The sequence below is a fragment of the Delphinapterus leucas genome, chromosome 10, assembly GCF_059928025.1.
Source record: "Delphinapterus leucas isolate spDelLeu-1000000601 "Yukka" chromosome 10, BTC_Dleu_Yukka2, whole genome shotgun sequence".
Taxonomy (NCBI): Eukaryota; Metazoa; Chordata; class Mammalia; order Artiodactyla; family Monodontidae; genus Delphinapterus; species Delphinapterus leucas.
Genome location: NC_143138.1, coordinates 52,285,888 through 52,308,847, shown reverse-complemented (window position 1 = coordinate 52,308,847; position 22,960 = coordinate 52,285,888). Strand labels below are relative to the sequence as shown.

Here is a 22,960-nt window from a genome sequence, read left to right as displayed (position 1 = left end):
TCCTTGGTCGGGGAACTAAGATCCCACAAGCCACACAGCATGACCCAAACAAACAAACAAACAACCTCCCTCTTTACGTTTGACTCTCTGAAGTAAGCTTCCACTGAGAATGACCAGCCATTCAGAGCTTATGGTCATTATTCTGCTGCTCTGGGAGGTTCAGGAAGGTGGACCTCTCTTTGGAATAAAGGAGAGGATAATTATGATAGTGTGTTGGAGGGGAGGCGAAGGATAAATTAGGAGTTTGGGATTAACAGATACACACTACTATATGTGAAATAGATAAACAACAAGGACCTGCTGTATAGCACAGGGAACTCTACTGAATATTTTGTAATAACTTATAAGGAAGAAGAACCTGAAAAAGAATAGATAGATAGATAGATATAGATGTATGACTGAATCACTGTGCTGTACACCTGAAACATTGTAAATCAACTATACTTTAATTTAAAAAAAAAAGAAACCACCAAAAAAAAGAAAGTGTGTTTGTTCAGACTTTCTGCACAGCCTGGTTTGGGGGGCAGTGCTGCCCTGCCTGTGTCTACAGCCTTGTTTTCCCAGCCCAGGATAGGAATCCCCATTGGAGACACATTCCAGAAGCCATTCCTCCTTCTTTGTGGATTGCCTCCCGCGAACACTTGTTTATTCCCCTCTCTTAGACATTTTAAATTGCAGAGATGGGCAATCAAGGTGGGTTCTTGCTGGAACTCTACAAGGTGCCCCCTCAGGAGCTGGAACAGTTATGTTCATCTCTGGAGAAACAGAGATTAGAATCAGAGAGAGAGGGGACACTTCCTCTCTGTTATCTGGATTTCCAGTCTTCGCTTTCAGGGCTTTCCTAAGGCCTGGCCACCTCCCTTGGCTTCTATGAGATGCGTTGAACCCCCTTAGTAAGTCACCCCTGGGTTTGCTGAAGCAAGTTCAAATTAGTTTCTGTTATTTGCAGTGAAGGAGCCCTACTTGAAGTGATCTGTGTTTCAGTTTAGTCTTTTCCTCTGCCAGGTGCCATTCTGAATGTGTTTGATGTGTCAGACTTACATTGATACTAAACTGTTATAAAAGCCCTAGTGGAAATCTGTGTAGAGGCAAAGGAGGGGATGGTTGAGGCTCTCTGTGGGCAGCAGGACAGAGCTCAGGACACAGGTGGGTCTGTCAGGTGGGCAGGGCAGGGCATTCCACGTAGAAGGTGCAGTCTGAGCAGAGGACTGGAGTTAGGGAGTGGAGTCATCTCAGGAGTTGCAATAGATTTATCAAAATCTAAATATTACAGTAAAAGAGATAGCTTTAACAACATATATTTAGTCCATGTATTTCTTAATGGGAGTTGAGGCTTACAATAAAAACAGGTATTAAACAAGCACAGTTAAGTCAGAAAGACAAATACCATATGATGTCACTTATATGTGGAATCTAAAATATGACACAGGGGGAACTTCTCTGACAGTCCAGTGGTAAAGAATCTGCCTTCCAATGCAGGGGACGTGGGTTTGATCCCTGGTCGGGGAACAAAGATCTCACATGCCACGGGGCAACGACGCCCATGTGCCACAACTACCGAGCTCGAGCACCTCAACTAGAGAGCCCGCTTGCCACAAACTACAGAGCCCACGTGCTCGGGAGCCTGCGCGCCACAACTAGAGAAGAGAAAACCCGCACACCACAACTACAGAGAAGCCCGCATGCCACAACGGAGAGGCTGTGTGCTGCAATGACAGATCCCATGTGCCTCAATGATGATCCCGTGTGCTGCAACTAAGACCCAACGCAGCCAAAAAAAAAAAAAAAGATAAATAAAAAAACATAATAAATAAAACTTAAAAAAAAAAATAAAAAAATATGACACAGGACTTCCCTGGTGGTCCAGTGGTTAACAGTCTGCTTTCCAATGTAGGTGATGCAGGTTTGATCCCTGATGGGGGAACTAAGAGAGCCTGCAGGCTCTGGAGCTTATGTGCCACAACTAGAGAGCCTGTGCGCTGCAGCTACTGAGCCCACACACTCTGGAGCCTACGCGCCACAACTAGAAAAGCCTGCATGCTGCAATGAAGAGCCCATGCACCTCAACGAAGACCCAGCGCAGCCAAAAATAAATAAATAAAAATAAAAACAAACAAAATATGACACAAATGAACCTATCTATGAAACAGAAACAGACTCACAGACATAGAGAACAGATTTGTAGTTGCCAAGAGGGAGGGGGTTGGGAGAGGGTTGGATTGGAAGTTTGGGATTAGAAGATGCAAACTAGTATATGTAGGGTGGATAAACAACAAGGTCCTACTATATAGCATAGGGAACTATATTCGATATCCTGTGATAAACCATAATAGAAAAGATTTTGAAAAAGAATTTAAAAATATTTATTAAACAGAAGAGTTAAAATTAAGATGGAAACGGAGAGATAGGTGGCCATTTTTAGGGAAGGGCCAGGTGGTTGAATCAACCCAGTTGGGTTCTTCAGCAGGAACACGAAAACCCACTGATCTTGGTTTGGCTAATTGGAAAGAGGAAGGGAGATTAACAGGTGCCTGAGAAGTAATTAATCACAGATTTGTAAAGCTTTTATGTTGGGGCAGTGGGGGGAGGGAAGGTGATTGTGAAAGTGTCCACTTCAGTCTTTTAAGAGTATTGAGTGGAACAAACATTTACATTTTTATTGTGCTGATTAACATCCGTGGTGAGTGGTGAACTCTGGGAAATGATCATTTTAGGGGATGGTGGTAAAAAAAATTGACTGTGAGTCAATTTAGAGGGAGGTTGGTTTCTTTTTTTTTTTTTTAATTTATTTATTCATTTTTGGCTGTGTTGGGTCTTTGTTGCTGTGCGCGGGCTTTCTCTAGTTGCGGCGAGCGGGAACTACTCTTTGTTGTGGTGCACGGGCTTCTCATTGCAGTGGCTTCTCTTGTTGCGGAGCACGGGCTCTAGGCACGCGGACTTCAGTAGTTGTGGCTCGTGGGCTCTAGAGCACAGGCTCAGTGGTTGTGGTGCACGGGCTCAGTTGCTCCGCGGCACGTGGGATCCTCCCCGATCAGGGCTCGAACCCGTGTCTCCTGCATCGGCAGGTGGATTCTCAACCACGGCGCCACCAGGGAAACCCCGGGAGGTTGGTTTCTCAAGAAAGTGTAGGATATCTCACTTCTGCCCTGCTCACAAGAACAGAGGCATCATAATGTCTGTAGGAGACCTCTTGTCACACTTGACCCCTCTGATTTTAGAGGCAGGGAGGGGGCTGGCCACTCACTCTAAAACCTGCCAGATGCATCCAACCAGGAAGAAAAACCAAGAAGGAACATTTTATGGTTACTCTAAAATTGAGGAAATATGTTTTTGCATGTTGACTAACTTTGAAACGTTCTAGAATGTAGGCCCTCTGAGTAGAACTGAGTATCTATCAATGTGTGTTTTAGACTTTTTGATAGAATTTGAACCATGGCATTGAGAGTAAATAAATACTTACTGTGCATTAATTATTGACTTACTAGAGACAGTGCTGGATCCATGGTAAGGAGATTTTTTTCCAACTTAATGAGATGTAACTGACAGACATGTAATGTTGTATAAGTTTCAGGTGTAAGATGTGATGATTTGATACACTTATATATTGCAAAATAATTGCCACAATAAGGTTAGTCAACACATCTATCACTTCACATAATTACTGTGTGTGTGTGTTTGTGTGTGAACAGTTAAGATTTGCTCTCAGCAACTTTCAAGTATGTGATACAGTATTGTTAACTGTAGTCACCATGCTGTACATTAGATGCTCAGAACTTATTCATCTCATAACTGGAAGTTTGTACTTGAGGTATAAACTTGTGGGATTTGACCAGCATTCCACATTCTTCCACACCCTAGCCCTTGGCGACCACCAATCTACTCTCTGTTTCTATGAGTTTGGCTTTTTTCGTTTCCACGTATAAATGAGATCATGTAGATTTGTCTTTGTCTGATTTACTTCACTTAGCATAATGCCCTAAAGGTCCCTCTGTGCTGAGGGGATGCTGTGTGGTCGGTCACCAGAGAATTTGAGGACAGGAGTTGGGAGAGGAGAGGGTGTGGTTGGAATAACTGCGGAGCAGGGCAAGTCTTATTCATGATAATTTTTACCCTGTTCTCATTCAACAACAATTTATTAAATGCTGTGTTCAAAACACTGTGTTGGGTGCAGGTGTGCATACAGTAGAAAACACAACAGACACTTCCCTGAATACAGGAAGTGTAGATTCTAGTACAGTGCTGTCCAGTAGAATCTTCTGCAATGATGGAAATGACCCATAGGTATGCTGTTCAGTACGGTAGCCCGTAACCGTGCTGTGGGTATTGAGGAACTTTAAATTTTATTTAATTTTAATCAATTTGAGTTTAAATAGCCACATGTGAGTAGTGGCCACTTAGATAGCATAATGGGTCACGTAGATTCTAGTAATCTTCCTATTTCAACTGCCTCATTCTAGGAAACCAGCAAAATTTAGTTTTTGTCTTTTCTTTTGTTGATGGTGGTGTATCACATTGATTGATTTGTGTACGTTCAACCATCCTTCTGAACTTGGGATGAATCCAACTTGGTCGTGGTATAGGGTCTTTTTTATGTGTTGTTGGATTCGGTTTGCAAATATTTTGTTGAGAATTTTTGCATCTATATTCATCAAAGATATTGGCCTGTAATTTTCTTTTTTGATGGTGTCTTTGTCTGGTTTTGGTATAGAAAAATTTGATACTAAGGACTAGAGTCCCAGGCTCAAATAATCCCACATATGGGGAAATGAGAATCCCATCTTGGATATATTATTGCTATGAAATTTCCCAGAGCAAGTTCCATGGAACACTAGTCCCATGAGATATATTGCCCCCCCCAAAAAAACTTATTATGGTTTGTAAGTTTGGAAAACACTGCCTGCTGGATCCCCTTGTAGGGCTGCACAACAAACACGAGCATATTTATAGACTCTGATAAGTCATACAGTAGAGAAACTGATGCTTGGTTCAGTTTCGCTTTAGCTGAGTTTTTCACACTTAGCTGATGATAGCACCTTTTTATTCACTGACACCTAGCAACACATAGAACACTTCGGCAACTGAGCTTGGTTTAGGACTGGCTTAAAAACAAAAGGAAGAAATGGCTGTAGTTTTGTCATAGACTGAATGTGTCCCCTTTCCTCCCTCCCCCAATTCATATGTTGAAGCCTAATCCCAATGTGATGGTATTAAAAGGTGGAGCCTTTGATAGGGTCATTAGGTCATGAGGGTAGAGCCCTCCTGAATGGGATTAGTGCTCTTGTACAGAGACCTCAGACAGCTCCCTCGCCCCTTCTACCTTGGCAGGACTCAGCAAAAAGCTGTCTGTGAACCAGGATGTGGGGGTCTCACCTTGAATCTGCTGCACCTTGACTTTGGACTCCCAGCCTCCAGAGCTGTGAGAGATAAATGTCTGTTGTTTATAAGCCACCCAGTCTGTGGTATTCTGTTATAGCAGCCTGAATGGAATAAGAGAAGTCTCTGCTTCATTCTTAATTTTCCAAGTATATGAGAATCTTTCCATTCCCCTAGATTTTGGTGGGTAGAAATGTGACAGGGTCTGGGGCATAGAACCGCATGGTACACATTTGGGTGCTGAATGATTGCTTCTTGTCTAGAACAACTAAACTCTTCAGAGTGTTATGTATATAAATGTTGTCTAGTCAGTTTTGTAAGTTTTCTAAGCTAGGTTGTAGTCTAAGCCTGAATTTATACATGCACAGAGAGATTGAACTGTTTGATTTTGCTTTTCTATTTATTTGTTTTTATAAAATACTCATGTGGCCATTTCCACCTTCTGACTTGGTTTACAAAGGCCTGTATGGACTCCATGGCTGTCGTTTAAGTCCCCTGATCTACTTGGTTGTAAATTAGAAGCACATAGTCTAGGATATATTAACCCATATGGTATTAACAAAATTCTGGTTGGATTGAAGTGTACATCAGTTGTCACTCACTATTTTTAAATTTTATTTAATTTACTTAAAAATTTTTTAAAAATTGGGATATAGTTGTTTTACAATGTTGTGTTAGTTTCTACTGTACAGCGAAGTGGAGTTCCCTGTGCTCTACAGCAGGTTCTCATTAGTTAACTATTTTATACATATTAGTTAATATGTCAATCCCAATCTCCCAATTCATCCCACCCCCCCTTTCCCCCCTTGGTGTCCATACATTTGTTCTCTACGTCTGTGTCTCTATTTCTGCCTTGCAAACAGGTTCATCTGTACCATTTTCTAGATTCCATATGTATGCGTTAATATACGATATTTGTTTTTCTCTTTCTGACTTACTTCACTCTGTATGACAATCTCTAGGTCCATCCACGTCTCTGCAAATGACCCAGTTTCATTCCTTTTTTTTTTTTTTTTTTTTTAGTTTCATTCCTTATTATGGCTGAGTAATATTCCGTTGTTTATATGTACCACATCTTCTTTATCCATTTGTCTGTCAATGGACACTTAGGTTGCTTCCATGTCTTAGCTGTTGTACATAGTGCTGCAAATGAACGTTGGGGTGCGTGTATCTTTAGACTTAGAGTTTCCTCCGGATGTGTGCCCAGGAGTGGGATGGCTGGATCATATGGTAACTCTATTTTTAGTTTTTTAAGGAACCTCAGTAGTGTTCTCCATAGTGGCTGCACCAATTTACATTTGTCTATGGGTACTTTTGTGCTCCATTAGCAGAGTTGAGTAGTTAAGGCAGAGACTCTGTGGCCCACTGAGCTTAACATATTTACTTTTGGGACCTTTCCAGAAAAAGTTTGCAACTCCTGTTCTAGGGCCTCTGCCATTGGCCCTGAGTGTCAGCTGTGAGTGTCCTTACAGATCTGAAGGCTGAAGCAGGCGGGGCATTAGCCGAGTTCCCGGTGGGTGTTGCACTTAATATGAACCCTGCTTTGGTGTCCTGAAAGGCTGTACCATTGTGATGCAAAGAATCAAAGTAATAGCCCAAGTGTGGCAGACCTTGAAATAATCTTTGATTAAGGAGAACATTTTATTCTGGTCTGTGTTTGAAATAAGGTCCTGCTGGCTTACAGAATGATTGGAATAAAGGAAATAGGGGCCCTTTAATTTATGAAGTGGATTAAATTGAAGTGGAAGGTAAAAGAAGCATGCTATAAATATTGGTAAGGCTTGGGAGACTTAGGGATGCAGTTGAAGGAAGGGACATTTTGCAGTGGAAGACCGAGCGGTATTTCAACAGTACTGATCCAGCTCACATTCTGTTTGCCAAGAACAGGGCTTCCCTGGTGGCGCAGTGGTTGAGAGTCCGCCTGCCGATGCAGGGGACGCGGGTTCGTGCCCTGGTCCGGGAAGATCCCACATGCCGCAGAGCGGCTGGGCCTGTGAGCCATGGCAGCTGAGCCTGCGCGTCCGGAGCCTGTGCTCCGCAACGGGAGAGGCCACAACAGTGAGACGCCTGCGTACCGCAAAAAAAAAAAAAAAAAAAAAAAAAGAACAGCGGAGTGGGGGGTGTCTTTGGAGTCCTGGCCTCTGAATTCTGCAACTGCCTTGTCCCTTCCTGGAGCACGTGTCCCTGTATTGAAAGACCAGGGAGTTACGATGCTATTGGTTGTCCTCACCTCTCCAGGGCAGCGGCTGCTTGGTTTTCTTGGACTTTGCTTTGCAGTACCTCCAACTTCTCAGACTTTTTTTTTTTAAAGGATGTTAGGTGGTTGGTTTCGAAGCTGCTACTCAGAGTGGCAGCCATTCAGGGAGATGGATGTGAGGTTCACAGATGGCAGAGTTGCCCAGCATGTGGAGAATGGCCCGGGAAGAAGAGCTGACGTGGACGCTGAGGGTCTGTGGAATCACAAGCGCCCGTTTGACCGGAAATTGCTGGGTACCACAGTGGCTCTGCTGAGTCAGTGAGTCACTGTAGGAATGTCATTTGCATTTTTTCGCTAATGAAATAACTTGCTGAGAGGAGGTGATTTGGTGAGCAGTCCCTCTCCCCTCTCCTTTTTTATTTTTAACCTTGAGCTGCACCAGCCATAGCTTTTCATTAGCCACAAGAGTCATCGAGTTAATGGAATCTTTTATTTTCCATTATCTTGTTCTCTTTACCAGGACTAATCTCCAGGTGCCTCAGAAACAGCCTCAGAAAACAATGCACAAGACCAGAAACCAAGTCAGGAGGGTGTTATGGCTGAACGCCGACATATTTCCCTTGGTAGAGAACACTGGTTAGAAACCAGAGGTCTTGGTGATGAGAGGATGTATGCCTTTAGTATAAAGGAGAGTGACTGTAGAAACAAAGCTTTGAGAGACCACCAGAGGCCAGGCCCTGCCACCTGAGGAGGCCACATGAGCCCTCAGGTTACTTTCTTCATCAACTGAGCTTCTTCCCGTAGCTCAGTGTATAAAAACAAAAATTAACATTATTAAGAATCTTGATGCTATTGTTGGAGGATGGAAGGAATGAAAAACGCCCTCTCAACTGGGAAGGTATCTTGAGACGGAAAGATGAGGCAGGCAGCTCCATGTCATCAATGGACCAGTTTATTACAGGATAACTTACAGTGTGGGATCTGGATCAGGAGATCAGCAACCTGGAAGCATTCGCAGCTGCACTCCACACCTCCGAGGGGACGTTGGGACAGTTTTATAGTTAACCTAGGGTATGGGGGTGGGTGCTCGGAAACAGGACGTGCCTTCCTAAGTCAAGTTTATGAATGGGTAACTGGTTTCGTGGGTGCCTGGAATGTCAGCGAAGGTCTTCATCATTGTTTGGGGACTAACAGAGCATGGAGCCCACCTGGTCCTAATGATTATTAAACACTGTCTATTAACTATTAACTACAAAGGCTCTGACAACAGAGAGGCGATTTACTGCGCAGTACGGTCCTGGGTAGGGTCAGCCGGAGAACGGGAGGAGCCACACGGGCCAAGATGGCGTCAGTGGTGCCAACAGGCATACGGCTGTGTGGTAAGGTTTTATTCTTTTTTTTTTTAAAGAAGATGTTGGGGGTATGAGTTTATTAATTAATTTTTGCTGTGTTGGGTCTTTGTTTCTGTGCGAGGGCTTTCTCTAGTTGTGGCAAGCGGGGGCCACTCTTCATCGCGGTGCACGGGCCTCTCGCTATCGCGGCCTCTCTTGTTGTGGAGCACAGGCTCCAGACGCACAGGCTCAGTAGTTGTGGCTCACGGGACCAGTTGCTGCGCGGCATGTGGGATCCTCCCAGACCAGGGCTCAAACCTGTGTCCCCTGCATTAGCAGGCAGATTCTCAACCACTGCGCCACCAGGAAAGTCCAGGTTTTATTCTTTCAAGAGACCTCGTTCTAATCTAAGTGAGACTTCTCTCCAGTGAGCTACAGTCAGTGTTATTGGATGGCTGTTGACCAGGCCCCTCTCTCTGATGGATGCTGTTGGAGAAGTGATTTCAAGGTTTCTTGTTGGTTACAGATCACCAGTTAAGGGAGAGCCAAGCTGCGTGCAGTGCCTGAGGGGAGCTGCCCATCGTCTCTTCCACCTCTTTGCCCCAAAGTGCCCCCATCACCTATCGGAGATCAATATCCTCCAGTACTTAAAACACATCCTAGCCTATGGGAATGGACTATTCGATCAGGGAATTGATGGCCACAATCCAGAGAATCACACAGACTGTGTAGAGGCAAGCAAACATCTTAAAATAATAGAAACCAAAGTCAATGCCTGTCCCTTCCTTAACCTCATCCTCACCCATGAACCACAGTCAATACAACTAGGCCATTTACAGTGGAAACGCCCTGCGCCCACGCCCAAGGCTGGCCATCCTGCCTCTGAGTCAGCTGATAGATGAACAAGTTATCAGGCTGCAGGTGGAGGAGAACGGGGTGACTGTTTTAGCTGTGCTGGAAAATTCTATGTTACTTATCTGTACACGTTACATGTTATCTGCTGGCGTAAATCTCTGCCTGGACTATTGCAGTTAGCTCTCAACAGACCTCCCCGCTTCTCCAACCACCCACTTGAGCATCGTTCTGGAGCGATCCTCTAGCGTCAGAGCCCTCCAGAAGCCTCCCCTCGTATCTGGAGTAAAATCGGAGGCCCCTACCGCAGTCTGCAAGGCCCTGCGTGATCTGGCTCCTGGCTCTCTCGCAAGTCAGCTCCCATCACTTGCCCGCTCACTCATCTGCTCCTGTTACACTGGCCTTTCTCCTGCTCTTTTCCAGCACGCCCAGCCTGCTCCCACCTCTGAAATTGTACGTATTGCCTGGAACACAGTATTTCCTTCAGCCGGTGCACCTCACCTTCCTTCTGGTCTCGGCTCAAATCCTCCACGTATAGACAGGCCTTCCCTGACCTGGTGACCTTAGAATGCTCCAAATGGCAGCCTTTTTTCACTTTCTGACACTGTATTGTTTTATTTTTTTCTAAAGTGCTCACGGACACTTAACATATTTGCTTACAGTTTCTGTCCTCCCACTAGAGCTCCATGAGGCAGGAATTATCTGTTTTGTTTACTGCTCTTTCCCCAGCATCTAGAAGAATGCCTGGTAGTGAATGTAAACCTAAGTTTAGGAAACCTTATCATTTAATGAAATAAACCATGGACCAGAAGTTCAAATAGCCGGTCCTTTTACAAAGTAGCTGAGAGATAACAGGAAAGTCACTTAAATTTACCAGCTTTAGGTTTCATTTGCATAAAATGGAGTGAAGAATATCTCTGCATTTTATAAGATGATGAAATAAGGACTCAGATGAGTGTTGGGTGTGCTGGGTGCTGGTTGGGTTCGGGGCCACAGGACCCTTGCACTGCAAATGCTCGGGAACCATTGGCTCCATGTTGCTTTTACTCCTAGTCACAGACCCTTGAGTGCGTCTGGGGTGTGACCTATGACCTAATGGAGACCTTTCAATAAATTATGACATCAGTAATTCAGAGGCAGGCTGTGTAGTTTCCCTGATTCTCCAGAGGGCTGGGGAAATGTTCAGCTTCCCAGAGCCATCAAAGTTCTCTCGATGTAAAATCTTCTACAGAAGTGGGTTTGGCAGGTACGCTGTCTTCAGTGACCTGAATGACGAGTCTTCAAAATCAAGTTTAACTTCAGGGAGTTCTCTGTTAGCCATGGATGACCTAACACCGTCATTGTCACCATCAGGTGCAGCCTCTCTTATCCCTGAAAGTCGAATGCAATCTGCTCGTGGTCAGCTGCGTGGAGCCAACCTGGTTCTCTTTTCTTCCTGTTCAGAGAGGAGTGGCCAGTGGGGGAGGGGACTGGGGACTCAGGGTGGTCCCCAGATGGATGAACTAGGTCCTGAATGGTTGGGGATTGATTATTCTGCTGACTGGCTGGTCTTTAATCAGGGATAAGTACACTGGGTAAGATGCAGAGTCAATGACTTGAGATTTCACGAAAGCAAAGTTTCCCATCCTGGTGTGGAGTCTCAGGCGTATTCATAGAGTACTAAAAATGTTTTTGGTGATGGAGAATGTTTTGGTTTTAGAGAGCTTTCTATTCTGATTGTGATGGTGGTGATAATAGGTTAATGAGGACAATAAATGATAATGAAGGGACACGTTTTTGTTTACTGACCTTCACCTTGGTCCATCAGGGAACTTGTATTTGCCTCCTTCATATGCGAGGTACTGTGCCCAGCCCAGAGGGATTCTTAACCAAGTGACATGGCCCCAAAGGAGTTTCCAGCTTAGGTGGCAGATATATAATAACAGTAATAATGATAATAGGAAGCCAAGTGATTTCCCACCTTTTCAGCTCCAACAGTCGGCTGCAGGAGGGTTGATGAAAGAGAGATGAATTCTGGCTGGGAGTGGTAGGAGCAGGCAGGTCATATATATTTTACGAAAAACAATTTAAGAGATGGTTGGGGGAGGGTATGAGAAACTTGAAGAATCAACTGAAAGGAGATTAGCTTTTTGTGAAGTGGGCTGTTTTGTTTGCTCTTGCTCTGCAAGCTGAAGTGGCACGTAACTGACCAGGCAAACGAAATAGTTGTCATGCTGCCCGTCCTTGATATTTACGTCTTTGAGTGCACTGTCTGCAGTGCGTTCTTGAAATACCACACCGCTTAGTGGGGAGCTCCCAGACTCACGTTGCCTCCACAGGAGAGGAGATTAATAAGGTCGAACAGTGGCCACCGGTGCTCAAAATTCAGGCTGGACCGTCCCTGGCTGTGGAGAACACACATCTCTTCATTCCTCTCTTTCTCCTGTTTCCCCCTCTTTGAGGGATGGGAAGAGTCAGAACAGCGAATCAAGTGACAGTTTCTTGGCAAGAAATGCTGAACTGTCTTGCTAAGAAGGGTTAGATGTTTGTTCTGGAGATGGTGTAGTGGACATTTCAAATCAGATTTGGAAAATACCGTTGATGTTTGGGATTCAGTTGATATTTACTAATCTTCATCCTCCTAAATCTCAGTATTGAGATGAGCAGCCATTAGGCTCTTTGTGGAATGCCACTCGCTCTGACGTGTTGACAGGTTCGCTGTCGTCACGTGACTTGGGGAGTAGGGAGTCACAACTGGTGTGTATCCAGTACAAGATCACAGACACATGCCCCTGAAAAAATAAGACCAGGATTCCTTTCTGCATATTGTTTCTTTATTGGTAGAATAGAAGTAATATCTATGTCACAGAGCTGTTAGCTCAGCAACTAGAATATAGTAAATTCCATAACCTGCAGTTCTTAACACCAAAAATAATAAAATAAAAGCTCTTTCCTTAATTGTAAAATGAAAAAAAAAAAAAAAAAAAAAGACCAGGATTTTTTTAAGGGTAATTGCTGAGTATCTCCTCAATACGTTATTGGAGAAATATTTGCGTATATATATTGTTTATATGCGTGGAATATATATATTGCTAGCAGTGTGCCAGACACTGTTCTAAGCATCTTACAAATAATAACTTGTTTAATTCTCAAAAAAGTCCTTTGAGGTAGATACTTTTCTTACCTGATTTCTTTGTTGTGTGTTCATTTGTTTTGTGGCCACTAGAGACATGTTGGTAGTTGCGTCTAGAAAAATTCTTTCGAGAAAAACCTCAAAACTGGGAATTCTATCCACTCGCTGACACCTCCTCTTCCCCAGAAAATTGGGGAGGTTCCATGTTTCCTTGAGCTCAGTGGCAAAACACCAGCGGCTTCCCCAGGCGCAGATCTTGACAAGGTCAGACCAGGTTGGAAATGATTTTGACTCAGGCTCCCTGAGAGAGTCTGTGGCGGCGAGTGGGCACGTGTGGACACTTGGACCTCTGTGTCCCCGCTCAGGATTCTGTGTCCGCAGAGAGCGTGCTGTGTCCACAACTCCCAGGAGGACCCGGCGACCTCAGGGTGGCTTTGTTTTGGCCCCGGTGTTGTGGTCGCGGTGGATCGTGTTGCATGGAGGCCTCAGAGCATATGTTGGAGGAACAGTTGAGACTTTAATCTTGTTTTGGGCAGCATTTTTGGTATGTTGGACCCTTTCAGGCTAGTTTAATGATGTGCCAGGTAGAGCTAGCCAGCATGCGGATTTCCCTTTGGGAATGTGTGTATTTTTCCAGGGCCCTTGGTGGCAACCTGAGCTGAGCTGATCTGATCTGCCCATCTGTCATCTTGGCTTATTCTTGCATTAGTGCCTGGGACTTGTTGCCAGGCCTGCCCTGTCCTTCCTCCCCAGCCCTGAGATCCATAGGCGGGGGAGCTACGATGCTCCTGCTGAGTGTTCGGTTTCCTGCAGGACCAGGGAGAGAGTGAGCAAGCCAGCTGCCCACGGCGGCCGCAAGAGGCAAGACGCTGATCTCTCTGGGGTGAAGCCCATCAGCCCTGGTGAGAATTCTTTGGACGGTCCTGTTTGGATTTTCCCCTTTCATCTCCTCCCCTCCCCGTCTCTTCGGTGTTAGCTGCCTGCAGAATCCATAGAGGAGAAATTGCCACTGGGCAGCCGAGTTCACTGGTTTGAGCAGACATCCCACCTCTGACTTGCAGTCTGAATAGTCGACATTTCCTGACCAGTGCATTCTCCCACCGCACACCTCTGCTTAGAAGGTGCTTGAAGGCTGAGGCGCCTTGTCCTGAGGGGGGAGATTTAGTGTGCTCACAGCTTTCTGAGACAGGCAGGATGGTGCAGGGGTTAGGGGCAGATTGCCTGGGCTCACGTTATCTCTACTGCCTATGGGCTGTGTGACTCTGGTAAAAGAGAGCCCCTCTCTGTTTCTTCATGGTTAGAAAGGGGTAGTAATGATACCTACCTCAGAGGGTTAGGCCAATCTGAGCAAGTATTGTCTTTTCCACCTTCCCTCCTCTCCTCCATAGAAGGACCATAAGATAAAGGCAGGGATTTTTTGTTGTTGCTAACCTTTAGATCCTTCTTGTTTATTTTTTATTTACTTATTTTTTAATTGAAGTAGAGTTGATTTACAATATTGTGTTAGTTGCAGGTGTACAGCACAGTGATTCAGTTATACATATATACATATATATATACATATATATATATTCTTTTTCATATTCTTTTCCCTTATAGGTTGTTATAAAGTATTGAGTCTAGTTCCTTGTGCTATATAGTATAGGTCCTTGTTGTTTATCTATTTTATATCTAGTAGTGTGTGTGTGTGAATCCCAAACTCCTAATTTATCTCTCCCCCCTTTTCCCTTTGGTAACCATAAGTTTGTTTTCTATGTCTGTGGGTCTATTTCTGTTTTGTAAATAGATTCATTTGCATCTTTTATTTTTAGATTCCACCTATAAGCAATATCATATGATATTTGTCTTTGTCTCACTTACTTCATTTAGTATGATCATCTCTAGGTCCATCCATGTTGCTGCAAATGGCATTATTTCATTCTTTTCTTATGGCTGAGTAATATTCCATTGTACATGCATGCTTTTTTGCATAAGCTTTGCAGGGTTGGTTTGGGGGTTCCACAGATTTCAGAGACCCATGCTCCTTCTTACTTTCTGCTTCATCATCCCTAGGGTGTGGCTGTGTCCTCAAAGTCCAAAAGGAGTGTTGGAATTCCAGCCATCACATCTACCTTCCAAAAAAGCAGGTAGAGGAGGGGAAGGGATCTAATTCATCACTGTTCTTCATGAGCTAGAACTTAGTCAGATGACCACATCTAGCTGAAAGGAAGGCAGGGAAATGTATTCTGGCATCATGTATTGGCCCAGATAAAAATTGGAGTTCTTTTGATTTGAGAGAGACAATAGATATTTGGTAGGTGGGGTAGGTAGTCCGCTGTCCCCACTATACTTGGTTTCAGACCACAAGTTAATCCTAGCTAGAGCTGAGGTTGCAGCCCCTGGTTTCAACCCAGAGATCCATCTTTCCACTGTTTCCAGTAAAAATGGAACATGAGTATTGGGAAACAGCTGGTGGATTCAGTACGTGTTGGGCTTGCACACCAGCAGGAACTGATTTGCTTCACAATAAACTTAGGGTCATGGAAATCCATGAATCTTTAAATGTACAAATAGATCTTGTATGGTCACAAAGAAGACATGTTTCAGTTCCCATCTTACTGACATTTTGTTAGCATTTGACACAGGTGATTACTCCTGCCTTCGTGAACGTTCTCTTTCTGGGCTTCTGGTTTTCCTCCTACCTCTCTGTCTTGTTCTGTCCGCCTCTTTTCTTCTTTAATGTTGTCGTTCCTCACGTCTTGATCCTGGGCCCCCTCATCCCTGCCCCACTTCTCCTCCCTGTATTCTCTTTCTGTGCAATCTCACCTATGGCTTTGGCTTCCATGGCTACTTATTTTTAGATGATTTCATCTTTATATTTCCAGCTCAGACCTTCTCTGGGTTCCAACTCCATTCATCCAATTGCTAGTCAACACCTTTTGGAAGTTTTCAAGGCGTGTGAAGTGCAACAGACCCCAAACAGAATTCCCAGTTCATTATCAGGTCCTGACAGTTGTACCCCTGCAGTGATTCTGTCACCTCCACCCTGGTCTAGGCTATTGCCAGGATTGTTGAAGTTTTTTAAAAACACCTTTATTAAGGTATAATTTACACACCATAAAATAGACCCATTGTAAGTATACGGTTCAGTAATTTTTAGTTAATTTATATAATTGTGCAACTATCACCACAATCCAGTTTGAGAACATTCCTACCAGCAAAAATAATTTCCTCTAGCCAGTGTGTAGTTAATACTGTTCCCATGCTCAACCCCAGACAGCCGCTCATCTGCATTTTGTCTCTATAAATTTCCCTTTTCTGGACGCTTCACGTAAATGAAATCATATAATGTATAATCTTTTTGCATCTGGTTTCTTTCATGTAGCATCATATTTCTGAGGTTCACCCATGTAGCATGTATCAGTACTGTGTTCTTTTTATTGCTAAATAGTATTCCATTGTATGGATGTAACACAGTTTGTTTATCCATTCACCAGTGCATGGACATTTTGTCTTGAGAAATGAGACTCAGAACAGCTATAGTCATACGTTTATTTTTGTAAATATTTTATTGTCTGTTGGCACCATTTTTCCAAGCCCCCATCAGATCAGGGACCTTGTTGCCCCCCCACCCAATATATTTTTAGCATTTAGCATATAGTGCCTAGCAAGGTTGGTACTCAGTTAAAAAAAATTTTTTTTTTAAGAAACAAGGGAATTCTTGGAAATAAAACTTAGTTTTGGAACCAAAGCTAAATTCTTTAAAAATAGCTGGGCTTATGTAGATTCTCTTTTGTTTAACCATAGAATGAGTAAATGTATCCACAATACCTTATCCATATCACAGAACATGGTACAGCTGACCACACTGAGAACCTTGCCAAATAATATTGCCATGGCACCTCCAAAAAAGAGCAAAAACTGGCTTGTGTTTTAAGTTCTGTCTTGTTGGCTTTGTAGTCAGTTAACTAAACTGCTGTTGCTGATACAATGCAATATGAGCATTGGATCCGACTCACTGTCTGCATTCAGAAATGTGATGTGGACTTTTGGAAGTTCTGGTTTTATAACCAGACAGACCTTGAGGCACAGCGATGGTGGAATGGTTCCAAAGAGAATGAGCCAGCTTTGTGCTTTTGCAGGCATGGGCATCGAGGCTCAGGGTGGATAAGTACCGTGGCCAAGTTCACAAAAGTGAGAATTCAGTGGCTCTCAAAGTGTGGTCCTACCTGCAGCATCAGCATCAAATGGGAACTTGCTAGAGTTCTCTGGCTCCACCCAGACCTCCTGAATCTGGGGGAGGGGCACAGGAACTTGTGTCTTAATAAGGTTCCAGGTGATTCTGATGCAGCAAATGTTTGAAAACCACAGGTCTAGTCAGGCCTCTTCCTGCCACATCACACCTCTTTCCTATATGCCGTGTAACCATAGGGAAAAATAAAGGACACTCTGATCCAGGGACAGTGGGGCTTAGGGCCTGACTCAGTTGGATATTTGGGGCAGAATAGCTGAGCCTAGGGGCCTGCTTCTGATCCTAACTGCTTCCCTGGTCTCCACAGGCCAGCTTCCCATCTCTCTTCATTTTGATGGGTACCAGGCCTGGGCTTCCCACTCGTCTTTGTCCCGGGGCTTTAGCCAGTATCAGAATCCTTTTCACTGTGACTTGATGTATATGTTGAAGCTCTTAGTGATAGGCAGAGACTTGATTCAAGACTTGGTCCATCTCAAGGATTCCCAGGTAAGTTCCATGTGTTGTTGATGGCAAGAATGAAAATGAATTGTGAGCGTTAAGATGGGTCTCGATGTTTTACAGTTTAGTTAAAGTAGTAGTTGAAGTTCTTACCTAATGTCCTTGGAAACCTAAGAGTTCATAGGAGTTCAGAAGGTGACGGGGCAATATTCTGGGAGCCTGTACTAACTTGTGTTAGAAAGCTCTCAGTTCTTGCTCCTGGTATTAAATCACCTGGCCTTTAAAAGCAGATGGAGTGTCATGATAGATCAAATCCAAGCGCAGTACATCAAATCTTGTGTTAAGAGTTCACTGTGAGTTACGCTGGTCCTTTGTCAGGTGAGGCGGTTCCCAAGGCAGCAGCCACTCGGGCTAGTGGCCCTTAATCTTCAGGTGCTTCAGGTGCTTCACTTGGGCTGGTCCTGGGGCTGCTCTGCGCTGGTGGGCGCCTACGTGATGCTAGTTGATGATCCGATTATACAGGACCTCCAGGCCTGGTGACTTCATAACTTTTCTTTAAATCTTTCTCAAAAATACTTCCAGTGTAACAGAGCCAAGATACCTACTGCCTGAGCTGTGGTGATTTAGGAGCAGGGCTTTGACTCTTTCAGACCAAGACAAAATGAGGTCAGCTCACGCTTAAATAATATATCCCGCTTGGTTGCATGGGCCCATAGTGCTGAGATGTTTGTTGAATGAATGCCTAGGGGTAAAAGCTTGAACGACCAGAAAAAAACAGGGTGTGAGTAACACTCTAAGGTTTTATCCTGACTCGATTTTGTACTGGTTTTTCCACTTGGGTGATCTAGGCAAACTTTGAAATTCAGTCTCCTGATTTCCTGATCTCAGCCACAAAGAATCTGATTCTTTTTTTTTTTTTGCTGTACGTGGGCCTCTCACTGTTGCGGCCTCTCCCGTTGCGGAGCACAGGCTCCGGACGCGCAGGCTCAGCGGCCATGGCTCACGGGCCCAGCCGCTCCGCGGCATGTGGGATCTTCCCGGACTGGGGCACGAACCCGTGTCCCCTGCATCGGCAGGCGGACTCTCAACCACTGCGCCACCAGGGAAGCCTCTGATTCTTTAAGTATGGGCTGGGAGTCAGGAATCCACATTTTTAATAAGCTTCCAGGCTGATTCAGAAGCAGGAGGAAGTAACCCAAACTGTAAAAAAAACATTCTTTTTAGAAGGCAAGACACTTCAGTATTCTTTTTTAAAACTCTGCTTTATTGGTTGTCTTTTAATTTTATTTATGGATTATTTTTAGCTGGGGATTTTTTAAAATTTAGGAATATGTGTCAATACTTTTTTTTATGGTTTTGCAATCTCTTGTTATGGAGCCCTCCCCACCCTAACTGTTTAAAAATATCCACCCATATTTTCTCCTAATACTAATATATAATATGACATAATTATATGTGAATATATTATTGAAACTAATACTATTAGTTTATTATTTTTAAGTATTTAACATGTCAGATGTTATTTTGCTATGAGGTGCAAACATTGTGCCCTATAAAATTTCTACTTTTAGATGTTTGATGTTTTTATAGACAGCATTTTGGAAAATGTTCCATGCACATCTAAAAAGAAGTTATACTTTTCATTGGCATATGTAATTATTTGTAACATTTGAAATAAAACTTGGGAATATATTGTTTTGAATCTATATCTCCCCGTTTGTTTTCTGCATATCTGTCCAACTCTGGGTGAAAGGAGAATTCTAAAAATCTCCCAATCTGATTGTGTTTAATTTTTTTTTCTTATCTGTCTGTCCGTTTTGATCCTATGTTTTTGCATCTTTGTAATGAAAACGGTATTTTAATAAACACAAGGTATCTTAGTTTTGAGCCGTGGCCTGTAAGGCTAGATTCCCTGGTTAAAGTCTACCCCATAACTTCCTCTCCGTAAGATCTTGAGCATGTTTTTTTACCTTTCTGCACTTGAAATTTTCATCTGTAGAAAGAGGTTATGGTCACATCTACTTCCTAGGACCGCTGGGAGGTGTAAATGAGATAATATGGCAGCACAAATGCGTGACACACAGAAAGTGCTCTGTAAACATTAGCAATCATTTTTATCAGTGGTTCAGTTTATATATTTTTAAGACATCTGAAGACCAGCATAATGGTTCTGCTATAGACAGGCCATAGTACATGACATTTTTCTGATACATTTGAGGTTGAACTTGTATTGCATGCCTGGATATTTTTAATAATGGCTGAGTTATGTGACAGAGTATATTTATCCCTGAGTTGATGATGTGCCTTAGGGCCCTCTGACAGTTTAGTACTTTCTGGAGTGTGTTGGAGTCTCTCACTTAGTGCTTTTGGTGGGGGGGGGGTGGCGGTTGTGGAAGTCTCTGATGACAGGTTGAATAGTAGGGATTTGAGGGATGTAAGAAGGCCTCTCTGCTTTTCTCTCACCATCGCCCCAATTTCATGTGTTGAGAGGATTCCAGACTTTAACACTTGGCTGGGATCGAGGTTGCCTGCAGGTGCTGTGCCTTGGAACCTTGCTGTGAGGTTTTGATGCTTGGATCCATCGTCTATCCTCTCCAGGAAGTTTGGTTATCATGAGAGAAATTCTGGAAGATTTATCCTTCTTTCTCAAGCCAGAAACTCTAAGGGTTTTGAGTGTGAACCCTTCTGAGGTAAGGAGACCACAGTGACCAACGTGTCATAGGCCCACCTGGAGAGGCAGAGGGAGACACCGTCTCTTATGTGAGACAGGCAGCTCCACGGAAGTAACTCTGGGGAAAACTTTGATACGTTCATCTCTGAAGATGAGAGGTGTGCCATCAACGATCAGCAGCCGATAGTCCTTTTGCAGATTTAAGGTAAACTTAGGTAAATACACCCACAGTTTGCAATCCTCCTTCCCTTCACGAGTATGCTTTGCTTTGCTGATTTTCCTTGAGTTTTTATTTTCTATAAGCAATAGGTTGGAAGTTGTAGAAACGTGGTGATACTAGATCTCAGAAATGGTGCTATTTCGGGTGGTTGTGGGCAAGAGGGAATTGGAAGGCAGGTGAAACCTGGAATATGGATGTGTAGTGCCTGCACCGGGCAAGGCCTCCCTGGGACTGTAGGGAGAGCAGGACGCCCCAGGCCGGCAGGACCAAGCCGCTGCCATTTTGGTGTGTTGCTGGCGTGTGGACTGGGATTCTGGAACAGTTAGGCAGTCAGTCACCCAACCCAGAGAAGGGTCTTTAGCTGAAGAACAAAGGTCACTGTTGTCATGGCCAGGACAAGGCACAGGTGGCCTCCAGCAGGACCTTCTCAGAAGACAGAGGGCCTGGCATATGCAGATTTCTTCAGAAATTATGAATCCGTGAAAGAGTTTGAGGCGGTGAAGAAGGTTGGCATCTTTCAGAGTGCAAAGTATTTTGGAATGTAAAGAATTTCTTTGGGTTCAGTTCCATGGAAGTTTGTCACTGAGCTGTGTTCTTGAACTATGAAGTGTGAATATTTGGGCTAAAGAATAGCTTCTCTCTCTTTTTTTTTTTTAACATCTTTATGGGAGTATAATTGCTTTACAATGGTGTGTTAGTTTCTGCTTTATAACAAAGTGAGTCAGTTATACATATACATATGTTCCCATATCTCTTCCCTCTTGCATCTCCCTCCCACCCTCCCTATCCCACCCCTCTAGGTGGTCACAAAGCACTGAGCTGATCCCCCTGTGCTATGTGGCTGCTTCCCACTAGCTATCTATTTTATGTTTGGTAGTGTATATATGTCCATGCCAGTCTCTCACTTCGTCCCAGCTTACCCTTCCTCCTCCCTGTGTCCTCAAGTCCATTCTCTAGTAGGTTGGCGTCTTTATTCCTGTCCTGTCCCTAGGTTCTTCATAACCATTTTTTTTTTTTAGATTCCATATATATGTGTTAGCATACGGTATTTGTCTTTCTCTTTCTGACTTACTTCACTCTGTATGACAGTCTCTAGGTCCATCCACCTCACTACAAATAACTCAATTTCATTTCTTTTTATGGCTGATATTCCATAGTATACATGTGCCACATCTTTTTTATCCATTCATCTGTTGATGGACACTTAGGTTACTTCCATGACCTGGCTATTGTAAATAGAGCTGCAATGAACGTTGTGGTACATGACTCTTTTTGAATGATGGTTTTCTCAGGGTATATATCCAGTAGTGGGATTGCTGGGTCGTATGGTAGTTCTATGTTTAGTTTTTTAAGGAACCTCCATACTGTTGTCTATAGTGGCTGTATCAATTTACATTCCCACCAAGAATAGCTTCTCTTGATAAATAGTTAATAAATACTGTGGGGGCGAGGGGGGAAAAGAAGAAAGAAAATAGAGGGCCTGGGAAGGTGAGGCAGATCCCAACAGGAAAAACGCCTGTGCGAGCTGGGGGCTTGGTCCGCTTTCGCGCGTGGAGGGTGGTGGACGGGGCCTCATGCCTGGTGTGGAGCAAGCGGCGGAGCCCCATGGAGAACGGGAGGGGTCCTGACTCCCTCCTGGAAGTAGTACCGTGGGTGTAAAAGGTGTCTGCTCAGGCATCACGGGCCTGGCCATCACCTCCCTTCTCAAGCCCTTTCCTCTTGCTTTAATTTTCACTTTTCAGTTTAGATGAAATGATTTAGCTTTTTGTCAGCAGCAAGCCTGCCTGGCAAAGTTCCTGTTCGAAAGATTTTTTTTCACTGCATTTTTTTCCTCTTTGTAACCCTCTTGTAGTTTGCTTGTACCTTCTGCTTCTTGGCATTAATGAACTGGTTCCCCCATGTCCCTCCCCACCATCCCCCCAATCCTTTCCCTTTATGTTTCTGCTCCTAATTGGATGCTAATGGCCATTGGTGTGCCTCCACCTTCTCAAAGTAAATATGTCTGGTTTTCAACTTCTAGATCCTGAAGTTGAACCTTCATGAAACTATGTCAGGCAGGTGGGGGTGGGAATTAAAAGGCTACAGGTGTTGACAGATGACCCTCAGCGAGGCAAGACTTGGAGAGCAGTGATGGGTAAGGGCAGCTACTTTGTGTGTAGGCCTGCTCAAGTGAGCGTGAATGTGTATGCGCGTGTGAGTGTGTGTGCATGCAGGTGTGTCTACGTCTGTGCACGTGCTCACATGTTGTTTTCGAAGCAGTGGCCTGTCCTCAGCCCTTCTGAGGCAGGCCTGCCACTCGCCGCGGGCCCCAGCTTTGGGACGGGGTGAGGCTGCCACCCCGAAACTGGCCTGATCGGGACTGATGGCTCTTTTCATGGGTTGGTTTGATGTCTCCCCTCTTTCTCTCTTTTCTCTCTCAGCGCCCTCTTTGGTCTGTTAACATAGTCCCTAAAATATGTTCCCTCCGTATACAGTTAAGTTCACCTGCACATTGGTTAAGTTGCAAACTAAAGCTCGAGATGCTAATTAGAAAAG

The 22,960-nt window shown here is 44.1% G+C and overlaps 1 protein-coding gene across 2 annotated transcripts in view; it reads left to right on the top strand.

Annotated features, from left to right (window-relative positions):
- Window positions 1-22,960, top strand: part of OSBPL10 (oxysterol binding protein like 10) — a 282,172-nt gene that overhangs the window by 63,323 nt on the left and 195,889 nt on the right. The gene's annotated exons all lie outside the window — the stretch shown is intronic.